This window comes from Triturus cristatus, chromosome 8 (genome assembly GCF_964204655.1).
Source record: "Triturus cristatus chromosome 8, aTriCri1.1, whole genome shotgun sequence".
NCBI classification, from domain to species: domain Eukaryota; kingdom Metazoa; phylum Chordata; class Amphibia; order Caudata; family Salamandridae; genus Triturus; species Triturus cristatus.
Genome location: NC_140591.1, coordinates 473650489 through 473671696, shown reverse-complemented (window position 1 = coordinate 473671696; position 21208 = coordinate 473650489).

Here is a 21208-nt window from a genome sequence, read left to right as displayed (position 1 = left end):
AATAAAGCGCTTTGAATCCTAGAGTCAGGCTTTGACATACTTCTTTGGTGGATTGCTATGTTCATATGTATGTATGTGTGTGTATGTGTATATATACACCGTAACAATGGATATTGGGAGCTGTAGTCCCGGACTTCGGACTGCAACTGCTACCAATTGAAGTGGAGCCTACTGACCTCCCACAACTGAGAGGGCCTAAGGAGTACAAAGGAGGATGGTGAATGGACTTTCAGTTTGGCTGGTGGCACCTGAAGAAGGCGGTATGCATTGTGCTTTACAGCTTTGTTGTTATTAAAAGAAAACAAAAGTTTCCCGCTGTGTCCCCTGGATTTCTTTCATGGAGGAATCGTTTGGTGGAGATAGATATATATATATAAATTCTGTTTGCTGTTTTATATAGCGCAAACTAACCCGGAGGTATTGGAGGCTTTGCTTGAGCACTAGTTACAATACTCAAGGACACATTTAATTATTTATTTTATGCACAGGGCGATTAAGTGATTTGGGATTAAGATTCACAGGATGTTAACCCAACGCTGAGTCTGGAACCTGGTTCTCCAGTTATAAGTCAGCAGCTCTGGTGCATTTTGAGCAATCTCAACAAACGAAATTGGAAATGTAACAACCTAATATTTATTTACGTGGGCTCGGTTACCCCTCTCCCACCTGTAAAACTGTCTAACAAACTGATGGATGCATCGCTCAATGACTTAAACAATTATGACAAATCGCAGGTTTCAGTGACTACGCAAGTTGAGGATTTTAAATGGTGTCATAGCAAGATGCTCTATCCGCTGCTCTGTGTAAGAAAGTTTATCACTATTAAACTCGCACTGTTCATACAAGCTTCTGAAAATGCAGATGAGCAAGAGAGGCAGGATAGTTGAGATGCATCTGGTGATATGCTTGTGACAAAACTGCTTCCTTCTTATAGGGCATCTCACAGTCAGTGCAGGCATATTGTAACTGTATTTATATAGGGCTTCCTACCCCTCAAGAGGCCTCAAAGCGCTTTTCGGTGACTAGCATGCTACTCCGGAACCCAAAAAGGGATTAGTGGTGGATTAGAATAGGGAAATATGAGTCAATTGGAGCGGTGGACATGTAAGTCTGTTATTTGGATTGAAAAGGATAGTGGAGGGATAGAAGATGAAAGGGTCTATAAAGTGTTATTTGGAAGATCATAGTAGTAGATGAGGTTTGAATGAGCAAAAGGAGAGATGGAGGAGGGAAGAGTCTCTAGAATGGGATTAGGGAGATCATAGAAGTAAAATGAGGTTTGGGGTACCAGTTGCAACTTAAATCGTAACAGTGTTTGTAAGTGTTGGTCAACAACATATATTTCTGGGGAGCAGGACTTATTTTTATCTTCATACTTCAACCAAGACCAAGAAATCCAAAACAAGAAAAGGGAAAAAGGAGTAGGAGCAGAAAGATAGGAAATGAATGACAAATTGTGAAAGTATGGGTGACAAAGATCCTACAAGAATAAGAGATGTGTAGGTCATGGAAGAAGGAGACGTGACCTTCAATCAGCATTCGGATTCATTGGGTTTTGGAATCCCTAGCATTTGGCATCACAGGTAGCACACGTTTGAGAGAAATCCTGAACTCCAGCACTCCTTTTTTAATTGATCATTGAGCAGCTGTGATCGTCTCAAAGGAGTGTCCTTTGGATTAATTTGTGCATCTGTTGTTCACCACCCCCCCTTGTACTCTGGATCGCAGTTGGGCATACAGGGGGTGGAGGAGCCTTGGGTAAACAGGTAACCATCAGTTTATAATTTTCATTATCTGCACCTTTCTCCCAGTGCTCACAGTGTACCTTGAATGACGTGCTTTGAAATATGAGGCAACGGGGTCATTCGGAAATCGGTCATTGATTTCTTTTGGTACTGTTACAAACATGCACATGTAGCTATTTTCAACGCAGACATTTAGAACGTTTTAAATTAGCTTGTTTTCTCAGATAAAAGTTGATTAGCTCGTACAACAGTGCTCCCTTTTTGCAGATAACAGAAACTGAGTACCGCTGTTACAAATGACTCTATTTAGAAAGGTGAAGACGATTTTGTCTGAGAACGTTTGACAGGAGTTGTACATTTGGGAATAATTTCTGTCAAAAGATGTATATACAGCAGCTTAACTTCTATCAGGCTTGTATAGTCTCATGGCTCACTTATTGTGCAGAATAGAATGACGGAGGGCGTCCACCCTCTCCCCTCAAACCAATAGCCATATTGTGAAGGAGAAGCCTTCTCTCTCTCCCTGGGAACATACCTTTAAAGTTTCTCTGCCGTCCTCAACTCCCAGGGTAGGCAGTGGCAGTGAAAGGAGAAAAGTGAGAAAAGATAAAAGACTGATCCTCTTACCAACAAATTTCTAGCACAATAAGTTAAAAATAGTACAAAGTAATTTATAAAATAGCCCAAAATCTGGCAACTAGCACAAAACCAATATTTTACATTATATTTCTCAGCCTATTGACAGTTTGTACTTGGCAGTACACATCTCATGTTGGTACTGCAGTGGCCATGCTTGGGCCAGGCTAAACACCACCCTTGAATCGTGTTGAGAAATCAAAATCACTCTTGCACGGATGTCGGCTTTCGCCATTCGATAGCATTAGGCGGTGACGCTTAGCCTGACGCAGACATGGCCGCAACAGCGACATGGCTAATCAGTTTCCACTGTCAAAGCGAGGTGGGTTTTTAGGTCGAGCCTAAGGGCAACGCGCATGCTCTGCGAGGCATGCTGTATTGGAGTATGCTCTTGAAGCTCCGCCCACTCTCTGCCCATATTTGTCAGTAACTTATTTTATTGCCCTTCGTAAATTCTGGCTTCTGATTCGTACATAGGCTTGTTAGTCCCTCCTAGGTACCGCCTTGTCTTCACTTGTAACCTCCCACCAGGACTGGCCCTTTTACTTCGGTTGTTACTCCATAAGGTAGCTTTATAAGTTGGTGAGCACTATTTTCTTTAATGCTCTTCCCCCTATTCCATCAGCGGCATTGGAGCACCCGCCAGCTTTGTTTTAAATTGTAATATATTTTATTCAAATTACAGCTTGGTCCGCTTTATAGCGGGCGCACTTATTTATTTATTTAATATACTGTGCGGTCCGCATTCACTTTAGCGGCTGTGCATATTTAATTACCAGCCGCTTTCACTTTAGCTGCCATGCTACAAAGCTTTTGAAATTACTTTTTTTTTTTTTTTTTACTTTGGGTGAAAGCACCATGCAGACTTTCATGACAATGGTGGCCACGCCCCTTTGTTTAGATGCTGCTCACGGTAACCTAAATATGCGTGCAGGGTCTAAAAAAAGGGGCATGGCCACCATTATAGTGGTCTCGCATTTGCGAGAGTTTGAGCTCTTGGCATTCAAAACAACAATGCCTTTTATACATCTGTTCCTTTTAAAAACACATAAATAAAGGGCATTGTCATTTTCAAAGCCAATAGCTTTAACGCTTGCAAATGTGAGACCTATTTAATTGAAAATGCTTGTTCATACATGTTGCCTCTCTTAGACATGAAAAGGATCTCCACTTCGCAAATAGGAAAATACAGCTAGATAGTGGTTTTAGGCAGATAAATCAAGCAATGATCTGACTTGGAAACATCCTGTAACAGTGGTCGCTCTATTTCATTGAGGATCAAAACAATAACTGACAACCTTTTGCAGTGAACGTTTTAGTAGTTTGATGGTAAGGGAAAGCAATAGTTTTAAGTATATACATATAATATTTTTTACCAAAAGACAGCATGGACTCACGGGTGCACTTGGATTGTATTTATAACATTAATAATTTTTCTATCTCCTATATCAATACTTTAAACATTTAAGGGAAGGTTCTTGTTCAGTTCGGAATGAAAAGTGCAACACGTTTACTGCCGTATGCGAAGAATTGTTTTTCTATTTTCAGGCAATCACCTGGCCCACAATGTTTACAAAGACGGTTTGGTAGGTATGCTAGTTTGGCATCGAATTGGTTAGTGAACGGACTGAGCATGCTTTCTTTGGGTCAGCTGACACAAGCGAGTATGCTGCCGTTAACTGCTAACCATGGCTACTTATTTTTGATGGTTAAAATCCAGTGATTCTGATGAAGTAAAAGATGGTGTAGTCTTAATTTGTCCTGGTAGGATATGGTATTATATCCCTATGTCCTTATGTCCTTGTTTTAGTCATTCAGTAGCGAGGAAAGCAATCTACAAGATATAAGGTAGGTTTTCCAAGTAATTTATTGAAGTGGTACAAATGCAGTTGAGACCATCCTCAAACGACCTCCATCTCTGTAGTTCTGTTACTGAATGACGTTAGTAAAAGACCCGACCCAGCAACGAGAATTGCAGAACATGGAACGCCATTTGTAGGATGACAGACATTGATAAGATACAACAAGATAGCACCCGCTAAAGCACGCATGTAAACAGCTGCAGGGGCATAACACAGGCCCCTGTTAAAATGTAAAATCTGATTCTCTCGTTTTTAGGTCTCGCCTGAGCCAGCGCATGCGCTGCACTGTGAGACATTTAGTTAGTGGCTTTTCAAAGTGCTACCACAAGCTTTGGCTGGCCTAGCGCTTGCAGTTACGTGGGTGTGCACACGCGGAGCCGCCATCTGGCTTTCAATCTCTTCCTCAGCATCGCTCGCAATTACTTTCACTTTCACGGCAGCGTAGCCGTGTCACTTTCACAGCCGTGCAGCCAATGCTTCAGCCCAGCCGCGCTTGTTCAACTCCCTTTCCCTCCCTCACCACAGAGCACGTCTTTCAACTTTCAGCCCGGCTGTGCTTGTTAGTAAAAGACACTGAGTAAAAAAAGCCTAACCTAGTAAATAAGCGCCGTCCTCCTGCATCCGTTTGGCTTAAAGAGCTGACAAAACCTTTCCAGACTCAAAGCACAATTAGTCATTAGGGTCTAGTTTTTCAGCGCTGTTAAGCAATTTCTAAGCTATTCCTTTTAATAGGGTTAGGCATTACTTAACCGACACAGATGTCCTGGAAATTGAAACCTCTAGTTATGAAGCCGCCACCTTGTTCATTACCTACCCTGATAGTCAAATCATCTATGAAAAACCTGTGTTTAATGGCCAGCCGATGAATAATCAATGGCTCACTTTTCATCTGAGAGTGAAGACGAGAATAATCTAATACCACGTCCCCTGTTAAAAATGGACGGCTTTGGGTTCCGCTTCTTTTCAGCGATGATTTCTAACCCAGCAGAAGGATATTGTAAACAGATGATCAATGAGTCCCATCATTGTTGATAATAACCCCCGACCGGCCTCTCCCTACACCTCGAAAGCCTTCCCTTTAGGCTATTAGCTCTGTCCAGCTAATCCTTCCCCCTTTCCCTGCCTGCTGCTCTTACCGCGGCCATCTGCCCAGTCCGCCAGACTCAGAAGTAATTTTATACGCAGCAGAGAGCGGCCGGCATTGATTTTTCACTCAGCACTCAGTTCCCATCTGAATAACTATCAATGTTACAGCCTCATAAAGGGGAAGAGTCAAAATTACAAATCAATTCAAAAGAGCTTCAAAGACTACAGAGCTTGTGCATGAGAATAGGGGTCAAAGCTGCGGGCGACCCCGGGAGATGATGTCAGACACTGAATGGCTGACATCAGAGGGACTCAGTGCGTTCGGAGTGCTGCTAATGCAAATCATATTTATGCTGACTGCTGTAGACCAGCCATTAGTATTTAAAACAATACCTAAAAGCCTGCATTCAAAATAAATACGGTGTATTCCACGGGTAATGAAGTTAATAAAGATATATCACCGCGCAGTCATATGCTATAAATTTGAAGGATGGCAGAGTACAACATTAAGACAGAATAATACACAACAAGCATTGGCATAGCCAATAGGTCTCGCCTTTGGGACCTTATAAGTATTTAATTATGCAGCACAATATCCTTGGTGCAACATCAACTGTTGCATGGCTAAGCACTTATAATGTCCCAAAGGCGAGCGCGCGCGCACACAACTCCCACTTCTTCCCCTCCCCCACCACAGATCGCGTCTCGCAGCCGCTCGCGCGCGGCCAATGCTTGTTTTTTAAGCCCTCTGCCTGTGCCCAGCCCACAGGATGCCGGTGTGAAACAATGCAGTGTAGGGCCGGGTGGCTCCTACACTAATTACCGATACAGTAGTTGCATAGCAGGGAAGCCATGACAGGTCTTCAGAGCGATTCAGTAATGCCCTGTGTTGACAGTTTGCTGAATGCATGCAGTCCAGAACAGCATTTGTACTGTATACCAACAGATCAAAAGCATCACATGCACTGATTTCTTACCAGCATGCATTTCTACATTCATAACTTCGTAATCAGGTCCTTGCAGTTCAGTACATTGATAGCACCATGTGCACTCAGAACAAACGTGTGTTATGAAAAGAGAAATGCCGGCTGGAAAGTGTGTTCTGGAAAGAGTTATGCCTGCTGCTTGCATAGAAGGCTGCAGGGTGAGGTAGAAAAGAGTGCAGAGCTCCATTTCCAAAGAACGCACAGCCTCACATTGCTGGCTGGGCGAGGCAAGTCATAACTGAATGATGGCCTCACTGATACAGGCTAACCCAATTGCATCTGCTCATATTACCAGCACTGGGGACTTGAACTGAGCTCCCAGTATTGGAGCGAGGGTTAACAATAGGTCACAGTTAGCATTTGTAAATACAAAGAAGCTGATATCATCTGATATACTCTGCATGCTTCAGTGCTCACTGAAGCATGCGCAGTGAATTTGTTGACAGCATGTGACTGGCGTCAAATACGGAGCCAGTCACATGCACATTGATTCACGCTTCAATCTTTCTCCTCCCCTATGGCGGTGTATTCAGGCAGGCAGCAGCTTGATGTTAAGACCGCTCTCTGACACCCTTGCTGATTAACACATAGCCTCAGACAGGAAAGGGCTTAAGCCTAGTGCGTCCATGCTGTGTTTAATTAACGTGGCATGTCTTTCGTCACAGAGGGCTGTGGCCCTACACCGTCAAAGCCCACAGTGGACCAGGGATAGAAGAATGTAAGCCCTGTAAAACCTGTGACAAGCGGTACATGCGCACTAACGCATATGTCAGTGAAAGTTGCCTCATATACTATAGGATGTAAACAAAATAGAAGATTTGAAATATGGTGTGGGTGGAACCCCGACACCCTCATAAAACAAGCATTGACATAGCCAATAGGTCTAGCTTTTGGGACCTTATAAGTATTTAGTTATGTAGCACAATATCATTGGTGCAACAGCATCAACTGTTGCATGGCTAAACACTTATAAGGTCCCAAAAGTGAGACCTATTGGCTATGCCAATGCTTGTTTGATTAAGCTATGCCTCATCCATTGTCTCACCCCTGCCCTGCTTTCAGCCTGGCTCTATCCTTGACCCTGCATCTGTATAAACATGAGTAAAGAATCTAGTTTGGGGCATTGTAGGCTGTGTATACATGCAGAGTCAGCGCAATAGAACAGCTGGCATCTGCACAGGGTTTTTCAGACAGTGGTAAAGCCTCAAGTAAAGTTTGCTCAGAAAGCATATCTTGTTGTGCAGCTTCATGACAAAAAAAGCGCTTCAAACCCCCATCAGGGGTAACAAGCGCTATATAAATACAAACCTTTTTTCCTCTTCTATCCTTCTTCTATCCCTCCAAATCCAAATAACTGACTAACCTATCCACCACTTGAATTACTTTCATATTTCACAATATTAATTCAACACTAATCATTTATGGGTCCTGGAACTCGCCGAAAAAGCGCTTCGAACCACGTCACGGGTAGTAAGTGCTATACATAAATGCAATTACTATACAATACAATCTAAACATTCTATTATTAAAGCATGCAATAGAACAGAGAACAGCTTTGGGGATTGTAGGCAAGTGCCTAAATGTACATCTAGTAATGAACAAATACATGGCTGCCAAATAGGGATGTCTCTTTTTTGGTGTTCATGGACCTCTGCGTAGCTTTCAATAATGTATCAAGGGGAGGAGCTTAGCGCGTGATCAAGATGGCCGCGTGAGCCTAGAGCTCCCGAGACCCTCGCTCCCTCCGGCATCTATCCTGTCTATTATCCTGTACTTGATGCCCGGACTATTGGAGAGGATCTGCTGCTGAGGCGGGAACCGTTGTCCGGGTCGAAATCGCCCACCGGAGACCGAAGTTATACTGCCTGGAAGTTTGGGGCCTAATCCCCGCACGGTGCCCGGGACTTGCGTTGGCACAGTGCCCGTGCCCTAATTGAACAACAGCGGCCTGGTCGGGGAGGAGTCGTCGGAGGTGGAGGGGATTTCACTTTCACTTTCGATTTCGCCTTCCAGTCTCCAGGGCGCCCGTGACGGGGCGTGCGCGGCGCCAGCCACTGGTTGCATGCCCATTTACCCTGTACGGGCCAGGAGATTGTCTACACGGCAGATTGAGATGTCGACCAGGTCGGACGCCGAAAAGCAGAAGCCCAAGAACACCAGGCGGGGCACCTCCACCCAGACTAATACCATGGACCGCTATGCCCATCAGAGGGGGTCCCCGGGCGAATCGGGCCCGACGTCGGAAGCCTCGAAGGACGCGGCGTCCCCCTCCACAGAATTAACCCTGCAGGACATCATGGGGGCCATCGAAGGGATGAAGTCCTCGATTGGGCAGCAATTTGAGACCCTGGCACAAAAAGTAGATGCCATATCGATAGATGTCAACCTGGTTCGGGCCGACCTCGGCAAAACTAATGAGCGGGTTCAGTCCTTGGACCTCAAGACTGCCGGCCTCCTGGGCGATGTCTCCGGCCTCCAGCAGGAAGTCCGTACTCTCCGGGCAGCAAATGATCACTTCGCCCGCCGGTTGGAGGACTTCGAAGGCCGTGCTAGGCGCAACAACGTCCGCATCATTGGGGTCCCGGAAAATTCGGAGGAGCAGTCGGTGGACCTGTTCGTGGAGGACCTGGTGGCGAACCATCTGGCACCCAAAGGCCTTAGCAAGTTCTTTACCGTCGAACGGGCGCATAGAGTTCCTGGCGGGAGGCCCAAGGTGGGGGCCCCACCAAGGCCGATTGTCGCCCGGATCTTTAATTTCAGGGATCGAGATGCCATACTACAAGCATCGCGGATGGCCGGCCCGCTGCCATTCCAGAACACCACTGTAAGCTTTTATCCGGACTTTACTCAGATGGTGCAAAAGCAGCGGCAAGGCTTCATGGCGGTCAAGAGAAGACTGCGTGAGATGGGACTAAAATATGCCATGCTCTTTCCTGCAAGGTTGCGGGTGGTGTTCGAAGAGCGAACTTTCTTTTTTGAGGCACCCGACATGGTCGGAGACTGGTTGGACACTCTGCCCCAAGGGCAGCCTGGCGTGGAACGCTCTGGTGGCGCAGATGGTGCCGGTGACGAACATTGAACCGGGACTTAAGTACCACGACTCCGATTCCTCCGGGAGGTTGATAGTCCCGGGGGTGGCGGGGGCAGTAGGGGAGCTTTTCCTCCTCTGGGGTTCTTTCCGTAGACTAGTTTTATAAGGGGCGACAGGCACACTGCAAGTTGGGGGGCACTTTAGAGCTTACGCAGGGGTGCAGGGTGGGGGGTGGGTGGGGTTTGTTGTTGGGGTTGTTGTTGTTTTTGGTTCTGCAAGGCGTCATGATGCAAGCTCCTGTGGTTCGGGTCGGGTTCCACGTGGGTGGTGGTGGTCTCCTTACATGCTGGGATGGGGGGTAGGGGCCTCAAAATACTCAGTTGGAATGTGAATGGCCTGGGGGATCGTATTAAGCGTGGGATTGTACTGCAATTTCTGAAGAGATGTGCCCCTGATATTGTCCTCTTGCAGGAGACGCATTTGATTGGCAACACGTGCCAAGCACTCAATCGTAAAGGCTATAAGTTTGTCGCGCATTCCGGGTTCACCTCGGGTTCCAGAGGGGCGGGAATACTAGTCAGGTCCTCTCTCCCATTTGAGGTTGACTCTACTACTGTAGACGATAGGGGGCGCTTCGCGGCAGTAGCGGGACGGTGGGAGGGCAGGACGCTGGTCCTGGTGTCGGTTTATGTCCCCCCTGCATTGCAGCCCACTACCCTAGCGGACTTAGAGAGGACATTACTGGATCTCCCAGAGGGCGTGTTGGTGGTGGGTGGTGACTTTAATGCGGTCGGCTCAGGCCTGCTTGACAGGCACCCGCAGAGGATCTCGGGGGGGGCTCAGAAGTGGCTTCCTGATTTCATAGATACCCTAGGGCTGGTTGATTGTTGGAGAATGTTGCATCCCACACAACGGCAGTACACTTTCCACTCAGGTGCGCATGGCAGTCTCTCCAGAATTGATTATGTCCTTACTCTGGCTGCACACGCTTCCAGTGTCTCTGAGGCCAGGCACATGGCACGAGGTATTTCTGACCATTCTCCGGTGTGGATCTGTATGGATGTTGCCAGAGGAGTGGGTGGTAGGGTGGCCCCAATTAACCCGTGGCATCTTAGAGACCCTGTGACTCGTAGTGAGGTACTTAAGGCGATCGACCGTTATTTTCAAGAAAACCTCGGTTCGGTCACGTCGGCGGTGTCCTTGTGGGAAGCATTCAAAACCGTGATTCGGGGTGAGGCCCTCTCCTTGATTACAGCGGCCAAGCGTCGGAGGGACGCGGAGGTCGCTCAGCTTGAGGCGGAGATCGCAGACCTAGGGCTGGCCCTGGAGGGTGAGGTCACGGAGGAGGCGCTGCACGAATTGAGCCTTAAGCAATCGGAGTACAGGGCCCTCGTGACTGACGCGGCCAAGGCTCTGAGTAGGGAACAGCGGGGCCGTCTGTACGACGTCGGGGACAAGGCCGGGAAATTGATCGCGTGGCTGGACAAGAAGGAGAGGGTCAATCGAGTGGTGCCGGACCTAGTGACGGAGGCTGGCGTCCTGGTCACGGAGCCGGAGGACATAGTCCAGTGCTTTGCGGATTACTTCCGCACGGTCTATACATCCGTGTCGGACAGGCCTGTGGAGGACTCATGTGCACTCCTGCGCGATCTCGCCCTGCCTTGCCTCTCCGACGTGGACAGGGACGACCTTGATGGCGACATCACGGTCGATGAGATTGCGGGGGCGATCCGTTCTTTGCGTCCGGGCAAGGCCTCGGGTCCGAATGGTCTGCCCATTGAGCTCTACAAACTCCAGCCGGACAAGATCGCTCCGCATCTACGAGCCATGTTTGTGGAGGCGCGGGCGACGGGTTCCCTCCCGCTCGACCAGCGCCTGGCAATGATCGTGGTCATCCATAAAGATGGCAAGCCTAGAGACAGGTGTAGTTCATACCGGCCGATCTCGCTCCTTAACGCTGAGCCGAAGATCCTTGCTAAAATCCTCGCAAACCGGCTAGTCAGGGTGATCGGTGACCTGATCCACCCCGACCAATCTGGATTCATCCCACATCGGAATACTGCGTTGAATCTTAGGCGCATTCATGGTGTGATCGCAAGGGTCGGGACGATGCGGGAACCGGCCGTGGTGGCGGCGCTCGACGCAACGATGGCGTTCGACACGGTTGAGTGGGCATATTTGTGGGCCGCGCTCGCGAAGTTCGGCTTCGGGCCCGGATTTGTGGGCTGGGTGAGGCTCTTATACGAAGGACCTCTCGCCAAAGTTGCGGTTAACGGGAGGGCCTCCAATCCCTTCGATTTGGGAAGGGGTACCAGGCAGGGTTGTCCCCTCTCGCCGCTGTTGTTCGCTCTCGCCCTTGAGCCGCTAGCGGCATGGATACGGTGGCACCCAGACGTGAGGGGGATTCACTGGTCCCCCGATCACGAGGACCGCATTTCCCTCTATGCCGACGACATTCTGCTCTATCTTACCTCACCCCGGAAGTCCCTTATAGTTGTCTGCGACATCTTGACTTCCTTCGGGAGGAACTCGGGGCTCACCATCAACTGGGGTAAGTCATATCTGTACGCCCTGTGTGGAGACGCTCCGGTTCCCCCGCGGAATTGCCCGATTCAGATCGCCCGGGAGGGCTTTCAGTATCTTGGGATCTATATTTCAGCCGACCCCACGGTACGGTATGAGCGAAACCTGCTCCCTCCGTTGGCGCGCCTGCGGCGGGACGTGGCAGGCTGGAGGCGGCTGCCGCTTTCCCTCCTCGGTCGTGCGGCGCTCTTTAAAATGATGTCGCTTCCCCGCTTTCTCTATGCCCTGCAGAACACCCAGGAGCTGGTCCCGGCCAGTTACTTTCGGGAGGTTGAGAGTCTACAGCGTTCGCTGCTGTGGGACGGCCGCCCGCGTATAGCGATAGCAAAACTAACTCTCCCTTGGTATGACGGGGGTATCGCGCTTCCCGACATCCGGAGATACTATTGGGCCTCCCAACTGAGCGCGGTCAACCACGGAGTCTATGGTCCTGCGCTTAGCCCCGGCTTCGCTATGGACCGGTGGTTGTTGCGGGGTGGTGGCTACTATAGAGCACTCTATTCAAGGGCCCCGGCTGGATCCCTCACGGGGCCGACCGGGGTGGCGGTGCACGTGTGGAAGGCAGTCACGAACTCCCTGGGGTGGAAGGATAGACTCACACTGGCCACTCCGCTGTTTGACTCGGACATGCTGGGGAAACTCTGGAACTCTAAGGGTTTCGACAAATGGGACCTGATTGGTATCTCCAGGGTGGGGGACATGCTGGCCAAGGGGCGGATTAAGTCGTTTACAGAGCTGCAGACGGAATATGCGCTAGAGGGCACGGAATACTTCCGGTACGCGCAGGTACGTCATGCGCTGCGGTCGGTCCTCGTTGAGGGGGAGAAGGTGCCCGAATCCTCTCCGTTGGAGGACCGGATCTTGGACGGCCATGTGCCGGAGAGCACAATCTCTCTCATTTACAAGAAGCTGGTGAACGTCCGTACCGATCTCCTCCTGGGGGTGCGGGACCAGTGGACTAGAGACGGTCTTGAGCTGGACGATGAGGACTGGCAGTGCGCTGTCTCCTCCCCGAAAGAGGTTGCCATCCCCGCCAGGCTGCGGCTGGTCCAGCTTAAGATACTTCACAGAGTCTATGTCACTGGCCCCCGGTTGGTCCACATGGGTTTCTCCGAGGACGGGCTGTGTAAGAGGGGCTGCGGGATGGTGGGCACCTTTCTGCACATTATATGGGAGTGTGGTGTGATTGCGGAATTGTGGAAGCAGATTCATGTTGTGATGCAGGAGGTCACGGGTATTGTGTTGCACTCAGAGGCGCGGCGCTGTCTCTTGAACGCGTGGGGCCCTACAGACTACGATGCTGCGCAGACTCAATGGGTGACCCTTGGTAATATGGTGGCCAAGCGGGATATTGCACGGTTGTGGGGATCCCCTAGCCCGCCCACCCTGGATGCATGGAAGAACAACATGGACTGGTGCATGTTTCAGGAGAAAACAGTGTATTGTGCACGGGGGAGGCCCAAGAAATGGCACAAGGTGTGGGGGGGGTGGAACCAGTATAGGGGGTACATCTGCCTGCCTCCTGCCACTGACCCACCAGAGGAGCATCTTTCCCCCTAGCCCCACTTCCGACTTGAGTTTTGCGGATGAAATCTGATAGAAAGTTAGTGCCTCTGCCTCTCCCTCCCCTCCACACTTGAGGGCTGATCTGATGGTGGATATGGGGCCGCCTCATCGGTGGGATCTGACGCGAACACATGATGTATATTGCCTTGCTCGTTATATTTTTCTTTAAAAATTGAAACCTTTTTTCTCTCCTGCATGACAGCTATAGAAGACTACATATGTTGATTGACGAGCTGCCGAACCTCCGGGTTGTCGGCTGAATAGCTGTGTATCTGCAATATCCGAATAAAGGTTTTTAATAAAAAAAATTAAAAAAAATAAAAAATAATGTATCAAGGAGAAGCTGTGGAATTTCCTAATAAATAAAGACGCCAATCCCAAAATCATTCCTCTGCTATATCAGCTGCATGTGGATGTAGAAGTAAGCTTTAGGTTTGAGCCAAACGAGCAATGCACACCGTTTATAAAAATCAAAAAGGGGGTTAGGCAAGGCTATGTGCTGGCCCCCCTCCTTTTTAGCTTATACATCAATGACTTAGCTGATTTTCAGATTGATGCCGCATTTGACCCCTCTAGGATTGGCACCCGAAAGTTACCGGTACTCATGTATGCTGATGACTGCATGCTCATGGTTAGAACGGAAAGGGGACTCCAGAAGCTATTAGACACCTTTCAGGTTTTTATGACTGATCTAGGCCTCTCCACAAACAAAGCTAAATCTAGAGCCATGGTGTGTTATGTCATGGTATTGAGATTTATGCAGCACACAGCTACTCCAAGGAGTGTCCCGGCGCTAGACAGACATAACGGTACCTACAGAGATGACCTATGCAGCTTTTCTTAAAAGCGATGAGATCACCCGTTGTGGTAGTTCCACAGGGAGTTTGTTCCATGTAACCGGCCCCAGGTGGGAAAAGGATCTGCCGCCCATTCTAGGTCGGCAGATTTGTGGCACTTTAGCCAAGTGTTCAGAAGGAGAGAGTAGAGTTCTAGCAGGGACATAGTCATGAATCCTCTCTCTCCGATAGCCGGCCCGTGAACCATGCAGGGCTTTGTGAACCAGGGCCAAGGATTTAAACAATATTCTTTTTTTATTGGAAGCCAATGGAGGGCCTTCAGATGTGTGATATATGTGTTCTCAGATGGAGCTTGAGACCACCTGAAGTCTGCCAAGGAGATACTCCAGAAGGCTTACATAAAGACCATTCCCTTAATCCAATTTAGAGGTTATTAATTCTTGAATTACCATTCTCTTGGAAGACTCTGACAAAAGAGGCATGAATCTTTTAAGCATCCGAAGCGTCCCAAAGCAGGAACCTGTCGGAGCCTGAATCTATGGTTGAAAGGAAAGGGCATTATCAAATTTGATGCCTAAGTTCCTTATTGAGCCTTGTTGAGGGCCCGGAAATGGGGTATCCTTCGGCCAGAAAGATCTCCAAAGGTTAGGGAGAGATGAACCGAAGATCACAATACCGGTCTTATCCGGGTTGCATTTTAGCTGATTAATTTCTAGCCACTGTAACATCTTAGAGAGTCAGTATTTAATACGTTCCCTGGCAAATTCTTCTCCCTTACCTCAGGAGTAGACAAGGTGGTATCATCTGCGCAAGAAATCACTTTAGCTTCCAAAGCATCTGACAATACCGCTAGAGGTGTAAGATATACATTAAATAGAGTAGGGCATTAAACCAAACCCCTGAGGTACACCAACCGTAATTTACGCGCCTTGGAAGAGAAAGGAGGCTTCCAAACCTCTTGGTTTCTTTCATCCAGAAAAGAGGTAAGCCAGTTTAGGAGAGTCTACTTGATCCCAATTGCCTGTAGACGATCAAGCAGCCTTTGGTGAGGGAAGGTATTGAAAGCTGCCGATAAGTCTAGCATGATCAAGATGGCCTTGCCTCCTGTGTCCAGGGTGCCTCTTACATATTCCACTACTTCTAAAAGCACTGTTTCTGGATTAAAGTGAGGCCTGAAACCTGACTGGCTAGGATGTAGGAGATTATTCTCCTCCTGAAATTGTGACAATTGTGCATTGACCGATTTTTCCAATATTTTGGAAAAAGCAGGGAGAAGAGAGATGGGTCTATAGTTAGCGGGTGTATTCGGGTCAGCTGTCGGTTTTTTAAGTAGTGGAATGACTTTTGCTCTTTTGCAATGGGCCGGGACCTAGCCAGATTGTAAAGAGATGTTTTATACTCTGTTTACAATCTGGTTTATGAGCTGGGCTGTTTTGGTCAGCAGTGCGGTAGGGCATGAATCGGAAAGGGAACCAGTCTTCAAACTCTTAATAACAGCTAAAGAATCCTTTGGGGGCAAAAGACAGAATTTATCAAGGGTTGGACTCCCCTCGGTGGTAGTAGAAACCTGTGTTCTCTCTGAATGTATCATTGTTGATTGCCCTTCTATGGTAAGAGGATGGGGAGAGGATGGAGCCTAACGGCTAGGGCGGTCGATCTCAAATCTGGGTTCAAGTCTCGGCAATGACGCTCAACATCCTGTGATTCTGTGCAAATTGCGTAATCTCCCTGTGCCTAACAAAAATGAATGTGTCTTTGTGTAAGCAACTGATGCTCATGTAAAGCGCTCTGATACCCGATACCTTTGGGTCAAGTTTGCGCTATATGGGGGGGGCGCTAGAGAGCCCGCGCAAGATGGCCGCCTGTTAGTGCTGCTCTGCCGGCCGAGATTTTAATCCACCCAATATCCTGGTTCCTACCTGCCATCCATGCACTCCCGGTGTGGATCTGCCCTCCTCGGCGCTCCTGCATCCCGGTGATCTCTTCTGGTGATTAATGCTGGCCTGCTACGGTTGATTTCCCCTGTTCTGCCTCCCGGCCTGGTGGTCAGTGGTGGCGCCTCGTGGCATGCAGTAGACCGCTATCTGTGCTGCTGTTGCGCTCTCCTGGTTGCTGGCTGCCTCCGTCTGCTGCTCGAGGGGCCCTGAGGCGTTGTGGGGACGCTCTGTCTCTACGCTGCTACTGGCGGACCAGGAGAGAGACGCGCCTGGAGCGTGGATGATCTGGCGGTGGTGCAGGCTCCGTTCGCCCGCCTCTTGCAGGGCTGTTGGTCCCGTGCTCCCCGGGGACTGTACCTCCAACGTCGGCGGAGCATATAGGCGGCGCCTGCTGCTTTGGGGAGCGAGGAGCGGCGGCGGAGAGCGGCTAACGGCGTGACCTGCCTGGGGCCATTGTACCGATCTGCGCAGCATTCCCAACATTATCTGTGCTATTGCTGTGTGCATCTCCTGCATGGTGATTGGAAGCGCCAATTGAGCTCGTTGAAGTACATTTATAGATGGAAGTGGACTCCCATCTAAATATCAGCAGGTGTGTCTTCTATCGAGAGGAAGTTGTACAGGGCTCCGGCTCTACGCTGCTGCTGGCGGACCCGGAGAGAGACGCGCCTGGCGCATGGAGGATCCCGCGGTGGTGCAGGCTCCGTTCGCCCGCCTCTTGAAGGGCGGTTGGTCCCGTGCTCCCCGGGGACTGTGCCTCCAGTGTCGGCGGAGCTTAAAGGCGGCGCCTGCTGCTTTGTGGAGCGAGGAGCGGCGGCGGAGAGCAGCTAACGGCGTGACCTGCCTGGGGCCATTGTACTGATCTGCGCTCTGCAGGTAAGGCAGACCCGCGACGCCTGCTTTGTTGCGGCTAGGGGCCGGCTTGGTGGCGCTGCAGGGCCGGGTGGGGCCCTAGGCTATGTGTGGCGCGGTTTGCCGGTCCTGAGTACCGCGACGGGCGGCTGAGCTCTGCGCGGCGTTGGCGCCTTACTGCCGCTTGCCCCGGTGTCCTTGGGGTGACGAGCTCCCTGAGCTCCTTGGTGGGACCCCCTGCCTCGGCGCCCGCATATCGCGGCGGGGACTGGGGGGCCTACTGTTGCCTCGCGGATGCCTGGGCTGCTGGTGGGGGGGCTAATGCTGGCCTGCCAGTTCTCTTCCTACACCGGCTGCTTCCGACACTGACCTCGGCGCGGAGGGAGGGACTGGGGCCAGGTTAGAAGGCATGTTGATCGCCATGCAGCAGAGCCTACACACTATCGACGCAAAAATTGACAATTTAAATTTGTGAATGGACAATATGGCCTCCAGGCTAGATAAGCACGGTGAGCAGCTGACTGAGGCTGAACAGCGAATTTCTCAGGCGGAGGACAGAGTGGAGGCAGTCGGTACCTCCTGTGCATGTATGGAAAAGATTATGGAGGTTATTAGGGCCAAAAATGAGGACATTGAGGCTCGGTCTAGACGGAATAACCTGCGCATTACAGGAATTGCAGAATCAACCAATACAGGGCCTATGGAACTGTTCGTTGAGACCCTACTCACATCGCTATTTGGAGTGGAACACTTTTCGAAAGTTCTTATTGTTGAGCGAGCCCACCGCTCCTTAGCTGCTCGGCCCATCCCTGGAGCGCCTCCCCACCCCATTATAGCTTGTTTGCTGAATTACCGTGACAGGGACACTGCGTTGCGCCTAGCCTGGGAGAAAAGCAGCTTGAGTTATCAGGGAATGAAGGTGGAACTATTTCCTGACTTTACAGTTGCGGTGCAGCAGGCGCGTAGGGAGTACCAAACTGTGAAGAAAAAATTGCAACTGCTTAATATTGCATATGCCATGCTGTATCCGGCGCGCTTACGCATTCATCATGACGGAAAGTTCCGCATCTTCTCTACCCCTAAGGAGGCGCTTCAATTTCTCCGGCAACTGGAGCGTCGCTCGCCGCGGCGATCGCCGCCATATGAGAACATGGGTGAATCGGACTCTGTTGGTTGACTGATGCTGACTGGCCTCTTCGAGTGTATTGTTGTTCATTTCTGTCCTGCCCGTTGGCGAGCGGAGTGTTTCCATACGTCAGCCTTCGCTGTCTAAACTCTCCACCGGTTTCATTAATGATGTTTTTTCTTGCTGTCTAGATATGTTTACCTGATTGCTTTACTCTGTGTGGCCTTGGAGGAATGCACTATATTGTTCCTGTAATTGCTGGATGTGTTGGGGAGGGGCGATATTGTTCTGGTAATGGGCATGGGCGGTTGGCGTCCTCTGTTGCCAGATGCGGGTAGCTCCTCTCCCTTAATCTCGGCCCACCCTGTACATCTCAGGGTGTTAGAGGCCTCTGGTGCTTCCCCGCATGGGAATTCCCCGCAAAGTTGCATTTTCAGTTTGGGCTTATGACCTGGTCGCTCTATTTCCTCTCTGGAGTTCCTCTATATGTGATTTGACTATTGCGCGACATGTTTTGGATTTTTTTCTTTTTTGCTGGTTACTGGGCTGTCACGGCAGTTTTTTTTTCTGCTGGAGTGGGTGGGTGGTATGTTAGGGGTTGTAATGTTTTGAATGGTACACTGACTGTGCATGATGGGTATGGTGGGATAGGGTTGGGAGCTGACTATCCATATTATGATGTTGGTATGCGTTCTCGAGCCGTAACATAGCTGCCCCTACTGATGGGGAGATATCGTGGCTCAGTTGGAACGTACGAGGACTTAATAACCCACGTAAGGTCCGCCAGGTGATCTCCTATCTTGACCGTCATAATGTTCGCATCGCTCTCCTGAAAGAGACGCATCTTACTAAACAGGCGGTCACGTCGGTTGCCGCTAGATGGGCAGGGGTTCGACTTGCGGCTTGTTATTCCTCCTATGCTCGGGGGTTATGATCTTGATTAAAAAAGGCACCCCCTTTGTTCCGCTTGTTATTGACGAAGATGAGAGTGGGCGATACATCATAGTACAGGGTACACTCTACAATCGGTCCTTAGTTATAGTCAATGTATATGGACCTAACGCTGACGACCCTTCCTTTTACGATGAATTGTGGGGGAAACTCTATAAGTTGCCACCTTGCACTCTTATTTGTGGGGGTGATTTTAATGTAGCCCTGGACCCGGACATGGACAGAGTCTCCACTGTGGACAGACCTCCCAAGCGAGCGGCGGCAGCTATGCGAGATGGTATGACGCTGCTGGAGCTGGTGGATGTTTGGCGTCTACGGCACCCTGATGAACGGGAAGGCACCTGTCACTCTTATGCTCGCTCTGTTTGGTCTCGAATAGACTTATGGTTGCTGACCCAGGATGCTAATGATTGGGTGACGCGGGTTGCACACTTACCTCAGACGCTTTCGGACCACTCCCCGGTACTTCTTTGTTTGGCTTTGCCGACCTATATCCCCCCTCCTTTCCAATGGCGGCTCCAACCGTCTGCATTGTTAGACACTGTATTTTGTGAAGGTGTTCGGGAGGCCATTGCGGATTACTTTCAGAGAAACACCGGCTCGGTGGAGACGGTGGGAACGCTCTGGGAAGCCTTTAAGGTGACCATACGTGGGGTCTGCATTGGCCTTCAGGCAGGAGTGCTTCGATCGCTCAGAGGTACAATGTCTGCATTGGAGCATGAGTTGACGGGTTTGGAGCGGCGGTATGAGACGGAATCTGATCCCGCTGTTCTTGCGCTCATTAGGACTAAGGTGGCTGAATACAATGCTGTGGCAGACCAGGAGATCCGTCATTTATCCCGCCGGAGTACAGCCAGGTATTACGGTGAGGGCGGCAGACCGGGCAGAGCACTGGCGGCCCGAATCAGAGACCCGCAAAGTCGTACCTATACCATCCATTCGATCGCTGACGATGCTGGCACCTACCACGATACTCCTAATATTCTGGAGGCCTTTGCTGAGTTCTATCAGGGCCTGTACGCTCACCGCCCGGCAGCCGATGAGGCTGAGTTACGGCAGTATTTGGATGATATAGCTTTGGTCTGGATCTCTCGTAGGCAACAAGAATTTCTGATGCACCCTCTCACTCTTGCGGAAATCCGGGATGCCATAACCGCTCTCCCCACTGGTAAATCTGCTGGTGCTGATGGGCTGCCAGCAGAGTTTTATAAAACCTATATTGATATTTTGTCTCCCTGCTTGCTTCAGGTATATGAGGAAGCCTATGAGGCTCAATGCCTGCCCCCTACGCTGCGAGAAGCGCTGATGATTGCCCTTCTTAAACCGGGCAAACCGGCGGATCGGTGTGCCTCCTATCGGCCACTCTCTTTAATTAACAGTGACGTAAAAATGTTGGCCAAGGTCCTGGCCACACGACTGCAGCTGATCCTGCCGGTAATGGTCCTGCCAGACCAATCTGGTTTTGTGCCTTCCCAATCCACCTCCCACAATCTTAGGACCCTTTTTGCTGTTATGCATGCCCTTACGCCCACATTACCTGCGGTGGCGGTGCTCCTCGACGCCGCACAAGCCTTTGACTCCATCTCATGGTCGTATATAATCTCGATCTTGCACCGTATGGGGGTGCCTTTCGTATTCACTAACTGGATCAAGCTGCTCTACACCTGTCCGTCCGCCAGAGTAAGGGTTAATGGGCACGTTTCGCGGCCAATCTCCATTCACCGGGGTACGCGCCAAGGCTGTCCGCTTTCGCCGCTTCTGTTCACGCTTATGCTTGAACCTCTGGCTTGTATCCTAAGACAGCGACACTCTCGGACGGCGCTGCGATTTCTCCAGCGCCATCTGGCTGTGTCCATGTACGCAGATGATATGGTACTATACGTCCGTGAGCCGGCCCTTCACCTGTCCCCACTCCTGCGAGAGTATGTTCGCTTTGAACGATTCTCTGGGCTTGGTATAAACTGGTCCAAGTCCTTGATTTTGCCCCTTACAGACAGCACATCTCCGCTTGATTTAGATTTCCCCCTGGTTTGGAGTTCCGATGCGGTGA